Raw genomic sequence first — 9,121 nt, 5'->3', positions numbered from 1 at the left:
ATGTGATACAACAAAAATTGCACAGCATCACCTGTGAAGTATTTTTTTAAACTTTTTAATTTATATTGGAGTATAGCCGGTTAACAATGTTGTGATAGTTTCAGGTGCACAGCAAAGGGACTCAACCATACATATGCATGTATCCATTCTCCCCCAAACTCCCCTCCCATCCAGGCTGCCACATGACATTGAGCAGAGTTCCCTGTGCTATACAGTAGGTCCTTGTTGGTTATCCATTTTAAATATAGCAGTGTGTACATGTCGATCCCAAGCTCCCTGACTATCCCTTCCCCCCATCCTTCCCCCCGGGTAACCGTAAGTTCGTTCTCTAAGTCTGTGAGTCTGTTTCTGTTTTGTAAATAGGTTCATTCGTATCATTTCTTTTTAGATTCCGCATATAAGGGATACCATGTGATATTTCTCTTTCTCTGTCTGACTTACACCTGAGAAGTATTTTTGACTAAGGAAAAATGTTTAACCCGAATCTAATTAAATATCTACATCTAAAACCAAATTACGACAAATACAGAGGACAGAAAAGTTAAATAATACCACAAGGAAGCAAACAGCTAAATCAGAAAGGACAAATAACCTGATTTCTCTTAAAATATTGATGGCAAAAAAAAAAAAAAAAAAAAGAAACAGTCAAGAGACATGACAAACAAATGCAATATGTAGACCTTGTTTGGATCCTGATTTGAATAAACTAACTGTAAAACAATGTTTCTTTTTTTTCCCCCAGCTTTACTGAGGTATAATTGACAAAAAAATTTGTATGTAATTAAGATGTACATGGTGATGTTTTGATATAGGTATACATTGTGAAATGTCTACCACAAGCAAGCTAATTAACATATCAATCCCTTCACATAGTTAACTTTTGTGTGTGAGAACAATTAAGATCTACTCAGCAAATTTCAAATATACAATCCAATATTGTTAACTATAGTCACCCTGCTGCACATTAGAGCTCCAGAATTTATTCATCCTGCACACCTGAAACTTTGTACCCTCTGACCAACATTTCCCCATTTCCCCCACTCCCCAACCTCTGGTAACAACTGTAAAATGACATTTCTTAGACAAGTATGGACATTTAAATATTGTATTAGATGACCTTAAGAATTCATTTTCAATTTTGCATGATGATTATGTTTTTAAAACAATCTTATGGTTAAAGATGAATACTACGGGGCTTCCCTGGTGGCGCAGTGGTTAAGAATCCGTCTGCCAATGCAGAGGACATGGGTTCGAGCCCTGGTCCCGGAAGATCCCACATGCCACAGAGCAACTAAGCCCATGCACCAACAACTACTGAGCCTGCGCTCTAGAGCCCACGAGCCACAACTACTGAAGCCCACGCACCTAGAGCCCGTGCTCCATAACAAGAGAAACCACCGCAAAGAAGAGTAGCCCTTGGACTTCCCTGGTGGCGCAGTAGTTAAGAATCCGCCTGCCAATGCAGGGGACACATGTTCGAGCCCTGGTCCGGGAAGATCCCACATGCCACGAGCAACTAAGCCCGTGCGCCACAACTACCGCAGCCCGCGCGCCTAGAGCCCATGATCCACAACAAGAGAAGCCACCGCAATGAGAAGCCTGCACACCGTAACGAAGAGTAGCCCCCATTCGCTGCAACTAGAGAAAAGCCCGCATGCAGCAATGAAGACCCAATGCAGCCAAAGATAAATAAATAAATAAATAAATAAATAAATAAATAAATAAATAAGAAGAGTAGCCCCTGCTCAGCACAGCAACAAAGACCCAATGCAGCAAAAATAAATAAATAAATAAGTGAATGAATTAAAAAAAAAATCTACCTTTAAAAAAAAAAAGATGAATGCTAAAGTATTTGCAGGTGGAATGATTTAATTTCCTTGCTTTAAAATATTCCAGAAAAATAACGTTGGGGATAAAAAAACCAAAATTGGTAAAAATGTTGATAATTGGTTAAGCTGAGTGATGGCTATACGGAGGTTCATTTTTGTTTAAGAATTTTCTAAACAAGAAAGTAGAATAAGAATAATAGTTTTGAAAATACATTCACATGAAATCCATGTATTTTGATTATTTATTTATTTCCTTATTTCCCTGCCTATTTCCAACAAGGCGGGGGCAGGGGAGGCTTTAGATAAAAGTACAGTAGTAATAGTAACAGCAACAGCTACCACGTCAGTGCCTGCTCTGTGCCAGACTCCATGCTGATCCTCCAACTCCATGACAATGAGAAGGTACCGTTATTATCCCCACTTAATCACGAGGGAACTGAATCTTAGAGAGTTTAAGTAACTTTCCCAAGATTACTAAACTAGCAAATAGTAGAAGATAATAAAGCTGCCCAAAGACTACTAAATTCCCCAGATTTTATTTAATGAGGACACACTGATAATTGTATCTGCATAAAGAGCATAAAATCTGTCTGTTTGGTCTCATTCTTTATTAATTATTAGGCTTACATTTAAATTAGTTATTATATTTAGTATAAATCAGTAATAGGTAAGTGACTCTAGTTTGTTAATCACCAGGCATGTGACATCATCTTCGGTCCAAATAAAAGCTAGAGTACGATTCTGAAATCCCATGCCTTCCTTCTTCCTGGAGTTCTTTAACTTGACACTTCCACATGCTGAGAGCGCTGTCTGCTGACAGTAAGCAGAACTGCAAGCACATGGCATCTGGGTCTCCTTTGCACCTTTACATGCATCTGTGGTCTTTATTTACATCATACTATTATTGCCTATTAGTGTGCTATTTGTTTACTTGTACTCAGTTTTCACAATGAAGCTGATGGTGTAAATCCTAGTGTTATATTTTATTTCTATTGCCTTCAAGAAAGAGTAAAATTCAAAACTGATGAGTTAATTAGGAAGTATGTGGAGCAAGGTGGCCATATTTCCAAATTTCACAAGTTCTCATTGATTTAAGAAGACAATTTTGGGGCTTCCCTGGTGGCGCAGTGGTTGAGAGTCTGCCTGCTAATGCAGGGCACACGGGTTCGAGCCCTGATCTGGGAAGATCCCACATGCCGCGGAGCAACTAGGCCCGTGAGCCACAATGACTGAGCCTGCGCGTCTGGAGCCTGTGCTCCGCAACAACAGAGGGCGCGATAGTGAAGAGGCCCGCGCACCGCGATGAAGAGTGGCCCCCACTTGCCGCAACGAGAGAAAGCCCTCGCACAGAAACGAAGACCCAACACAGCCAAAAGTAAATATTAAATAAATAAATAAATAAATAAAAAAGAAGACAATTTTGGAGCCCCGGGAATTTCTGCTCAGAAATGCCAAATGCCCCAGTCACAATTTTCTAGACTTAAATTCTGTGCCCCTGACTCTGATACTAGACTCCTCGCATCCTGGCCTTACGTGCTGTGAATCAAAACTGTGAACTACAGATAGAATGCTGAGGAATGCTGAGTGATTCCATATGTATAGGTCCATATCTTAAAACCACTGGAAAGCAATGACAGGTTAAAAGAGACATTTCACAAGCAGGTAAAGAAATCTAATTGCAAGGTGTTCCTGTGACAGAATGGCTTAGCCTGTGAAAGTATAAAATTACACTGAACACTATACCTAAAGAGGACCCTTTGTCTAAAACTGTAGGAATCCTTGGGATATCTGTAGACGCAGGGAAAACAGAAAGACACTGTTTCCCGTATAAGCAAAAAATAAAATTATGCTTCTACAGACTAGATGTTTTCTCTGTTGTTATTTGCATTTGTATGATTGTTTGTTTGTTTTAATTTCTTGAGTCTGAATGTATTAAGGGAAAATTCCAGAAATGACTTGAAGTGATGATTTGGTGCCCAATAAAATGGGGGATACCAATTTTATATTTTATTTTTGATTTTTAATATATTATGAAATAATAATATGATTTTTAAAAAGTGATTTCACGTTCTTTTCATAAAGAATAGATTTGTATTTATAGCATAAACAGGTTCCATGGTGAGGCAACTAGTCACATATTTAGTCCAAGTGTTCTGGCTAAAGGTAGAAAACAAATGACAATAATAATAAGGCAAACACATGGTTTACTTGTATTTATTCATAACAGTTCTGTAGTCAGAAGCATTAAACAATTTGCCCAAGGCCACACAAGAAAAAAGTGGTGGAACCAGGATTTAAACCAAAGCAGAAAAGCTCTGATGTCTATACTTTAAACCTACTTGACCATTTTCCTTCTTGATATAAATTAAGAGTTGGGAGATAATGTCATACCAAAGGCTTACCACGCCTGTTCTTGGTCCTCTGTTCTTTCATTAGGCATTGCCACCTAATACGGCTACCATTTTTTGATCTGTTCTAACCAAGCACTTCATATATATTATCTCATTTAATTCTGTGACATAGATATTTATTCCCCCAATTTTAGATGAGAAAACTGAGGATTGCCCAACATTTTTTAGAGTATAAGTGTCACAATTAGAATTTAAACCCACTGGTATTGATTCTAGGATCTGTGCTCTTAACCATGTCTCCACACAATGAGCACCAGGTGCTATGAGCACCCTTTTCCCTGACACACAGTGGGTCCATTAACTCAGCACAGTGTTCTCTTGTACACGGACAGGAATTTTGTTTCTTGGTACCCAGAATGGTACTCTAAGCCATGTGAAAGAACTTCCTCTCTGACAGGAAACATGCATCCCTGAAAGCAGAGGCTGAAGTGAGTGTCTTCCTCCTGTGGTCTTCAACACAATCTGCATCTCTTCCCAGTAGCCCCTCAAGTCAGTTTACAATGAGAACAATTCGTCCACTAAAGAAGTGCTCAGGCCGGTGACTAAAAATAATGCTACTGCTGTACAACTTGCCATTGTTAATTTCTGTGAAATGGATTAAAATGCTCCCATAATCTTCTTTAACATTGTCCTAAGGTTTCTTGCTCTGTCAGAGTAAAATGGTCTAGCCCGAAAACCCATCCTTTTTCATGCGAAGCGTAGCACTCTCCAGACTACTAAAAGTATTATAGTAGTTTTAGAACTGTTTGAAACCATCTCCTGCAATTTACTATTACTTTAAAATCTGTGTATATTGTGGGTCTGTAAATACAAATAAACACAACTTACAAAACCTGACTTGTAAATTTCTTATACCCACAAACTGTGTGGCCCACTCTGAGACTCCCTGTCCCCATCTCTGTCCCAGGATGCCTGATCCCCATCTAGTCTTTCATTCCGGAAAGCAGCCGGCCTTGTATCGACAGCACCACTAGGTGGCCAGGATGGAGAACTGGCCAACTCGACTTTTCCTCCCTCCAAACGTCTTTTTTCCTCAAGAGAATGCCCCAACCTCCTCCACCACACACTCACCTCAATTTTCTTTGGACGTTGCCACTCACAGCCACGGTGATTCCACTTCAGGCAATCTTTCTCCAATGTACACGTATCCGTTTTAAAAAATCTTTTTTTTCCTTCTCCTCACCCAGTTACTTCATAAGTTTTTCTTAATCTTCCAACTGCCCTTATCATATACATAAGCCTAGCAGTTATTAGGGCTGGGCAAACCAAACTTGGCTCCAAGGCTCTGAAATTTAGAGGATTTAACCACATTTAAAAAAAATTAAGTGTTTTTAAACCTGTGCAAATCGATTAGGCCTCTTCCTCTCAGAAATACTGAGCCCTCCCCAGCTCCCAGTCCTCCAGAAGCCAGTTAGCTCCTGGCCAAGGCAGAGCCGTCAGTAACAGCTAGGGGAAAGCTGATGGGCTGGAGACCCAGAGTAAGAAAAGTATTTAAAAAAATTAAAAAGAAAGGTAGGGAGGGAAAGGTGGGGTTGGGGAGAGGGAGAGAGGGAAGAAGGAAGAAAAGGGGGGAGAGGGAGACAGAGACAGAGAGAGAAAAAGAAAGAAAGGAAAGAAAGTTTAACCTGGGGAGACCCTTGTAGTTTCCTTTCTCATTGCTTCCCACCGGCCACTGCCCGATTGGGATGAGGCATAAGTGGGGAAGAAGGGGGGCACCAAAAATGAACAAACAAACCAACCCTCAGTAATCAAAACAAATTAAAATGATAAATAATCTTGATGCAATAGTTTTTGATGCAATAGTTTTAAATATAAAAATTTTTTAAATTAAAATAAAAATGCAAAAATCCATGATGAACAGAATACATTATTAACATTTTAAACGAAGACAAGCTGTTGCTTGTTTATTTACGACCTCTCATCTCTGCACACACAGAGCAGTCATTTCCAATCAACCCCTGGCCCCTACAGCGTGGCTGCTGACCCCTGCCCTTCCTCCCACCCCCCAACCGGCTGTGACGGTTTATGAGGGCTGATTGACAGGGGTGTGCAAGCAGATTGGCAATATGGGATTTTATCCCTATCTATCTATCTATCTATCTATCTATCTATCTATCTATCTATTATCTATCTATCTATGTTTTTCCAAATTATAGGGCTTTTATTAACTTTTTCTGATTGATTAAAAAATATGGGAGGATATTTAGATCCATGTAGGTATAAGGGCGCAGGTTTTTCCTGTTGCTCGGGTTCCAATATGGGGCGCTGCTTCCCACTCTGGAACTCCAAAACTTTCATCCAACTTTTCTCCTTGACCCTTAAAACCTGCCTTTCTTTAACTACCAGCATTCATGAAAAATTATTCATTCAATACCAAGGGGTTTTCCTTCTTGTTTATTAAATTGTAAAATATTGCAGAAGTATTGATTTCAGGTATATTTATATATATATACATAGGCCCCATGGCATGGCATGTGGGACCTTAGTTCCCCACCAGGGATCCAATCCGCACCCGCTGCATTGGAAGCACAGAGTCTTAACCACTGGACCACCAGGGAAGTCTCTCAGTTATATATATACATATATATATATATTTGTTTTAATTAATTAATTAATTTATTTTTGGCTGCGTTGGATCCTCGTTGCTGCGTGTGGGCTTTCTCCAGTTGCAGTGAGCAGGCTTCTCATTGTGGTGGCTTCTCTTGTTGTGGAGCACAGGCTCTAGGCGCGCGGGCTCCAGTAGTTGTGGCGCACGGGCTTCAGTAGCTGTGGCACGCGGCTCTAGAGTACAGGCTCAGTAGTTGTTACGCACGGGCTTAGTTGCTCCGCGGCATGTGGGATCCTCCCGGACCAGGGCTCGAACCTGTGTCCTCTGCATTGGCAGGCGGACTCTTAACCACTGCGCCACCAGGGAAGTCCCACCTCAGTTATAGTTTTAATTGCAAATGCACATTATTTGAATGACATCGTAAATCAAATAACATTTGTAGATTAGTCCAGGAACTAATCCATTATTTACCTCACTGTTACTATGGGAAAGCATGTTCTAAGTTTCAAAAAACTCACCTGCAAATAAATATTTGAGATGCTAGTTTTTGTAGGCTGGGGGCTAAATGCTTTCTTTAAATATTTATAACAATTTACATGTTATATGTGTAATACACACCAAGGAAGGAGGCCCTTTAGCCCAAACTACTGCTCTTTACTTTTAGGAAAAACAGTGACTTGTAATGTCCAGCTTGAGATCAGAAAGCTAAGCTATGTCAGTAGAATGGGTTTCGTCAAAAAACTAAGGTAAGGAAAGAATAAGAGAGAGAAGTGTAGCATTATTAGGCACATATTACATAACAATAACTCAGATCCAGAAGAATTTTTTTTTAAAGAAATTCAGGCAAGGTTTTATTTCATTTAAATATAGATATTTACTTTTTTATTAAAATATGCTTGCTCTAATGGTTACTTCTATGTCATAATATAGGATTCATTAATATATGTCTCAACATATCTCATACAGCTATGTGCTTCCATTTTAAAAATAACAAGTTAGCATCTGCTTACCTACATCTGGTGGTGAGTCATTTAATCCACTATTTTTGGTATGAGGTGAGTAAAAGCATTTCTTTTTAAACCATTCCCCCAAATTACAGTATGTCGTCAGCAGGTCTTTGTTCCTCATCTTGGTCATTTTCTTCTTACATGAAGTTCAGCCACAGAGTAAAATGCTCCCAGATGTCAATGAGATTTGGGTGCCCCTTTTCTAAAATCTCAGCCACTTAGAATCTCAGCATCCATTTTTAAAAACACAGGTGTAAGTTGTTTTAAACTACCTGTTTAACTTGGGAGAGAAATGTAATCTAATTCAGTAAGAATAAAAAGTGTAACACACACACACACACACAGAGCCTCTGTTTTTTTTTTTTTTTTTTTTATAATGAGAGCCTCTGGGAACTACATTTTTGTCTTTTTTTTTTTTTTATGGCTGTGTTGGGTCTTCGTTTCTGTGCGAGGGCTTTCTCTAGTTGCGGCAAGTGGGGGCCACTCTTCATCGCGGTGCGCGGGCCTCTCATTATCACGGCCTCTCTTGTTGCGGAGCACAGGCTCCAGACGTGCAGGCTCAGTCATTGTGGCTCACGGGCCTAGTTGCTCTGCGGCATGTGGGATCTTCCCAGACCAGGGCTCGAACCCGTGTCCCCTGCATTGGCAGGCAGATTCTCAACCACTGCGCCACCGGGGAAGCCCCACAGCCTCTGTTTTAATGGTTAAGTAGAATAAAAAACACAGGCTACAACTTTACTTTGAAAGCCCAGAAGATGTTTCTGTGGTATACTTTTAAAATTCCTCTTTGATCATTTCTGATTAAACATCCTCACAGACCCTTAGTTACCTATGAAATCAAGTCTGAATTCCTCAGCTTGGCCTCAGACAACCTGACTCTATCCTGCCTCACCCACCACTATTCCCCACTCATCCCCCTGCTCGTCACTGTAGTCACGCCAGTAGCTTCACTGTCCAACAGACCTTCCCTGCTGTTCTGACTCAACCTTCATGTGTCTCTCCTCTGACACGTTCTTCCCTCCCCTGTACCCATCCATCCTTCAAGTCCTGGCTGAGGTTCTATCTCTGCTCGAAACCTTTCCTTGCTTCTTTGATTCTCCCCACTCCACACCCCCATCTCTTCCAAGGATGAGCTCCTGGATCACTGATTGTCTGAACACCCTAATAACTACTTTTAATGTTTTCCTAACAAGTTGAGAAAAACATTCTTTGAGGGTATGAACTATATCTTATACTCCTTTCAGATTCCTATTAAATGGCTGTTAAATTAAATAACAGCATGTACATATGTGTATGAATGCATCCCTACTCCCACACATATTCACA

The sequence above is a fragment of the Balaenoptera acutorostrata genome, chromosome 8, assembly GCF_949987535.1.
Source record: "Balaenoptera acutorostrata chromosome 8, mBalAcu1.1, whole genome shotgun sequence".
In the NCBI taxonomy this organism is placed as follows: Eukaryota; Metazoa; Chordata; class Mammalia; order Artiodactyla; family Balaenopteridae; genus Balaenoptera; species Balaenoptera acutorostrata.
Note: the sequence above shows the minus strand (reverse complement) of the source record.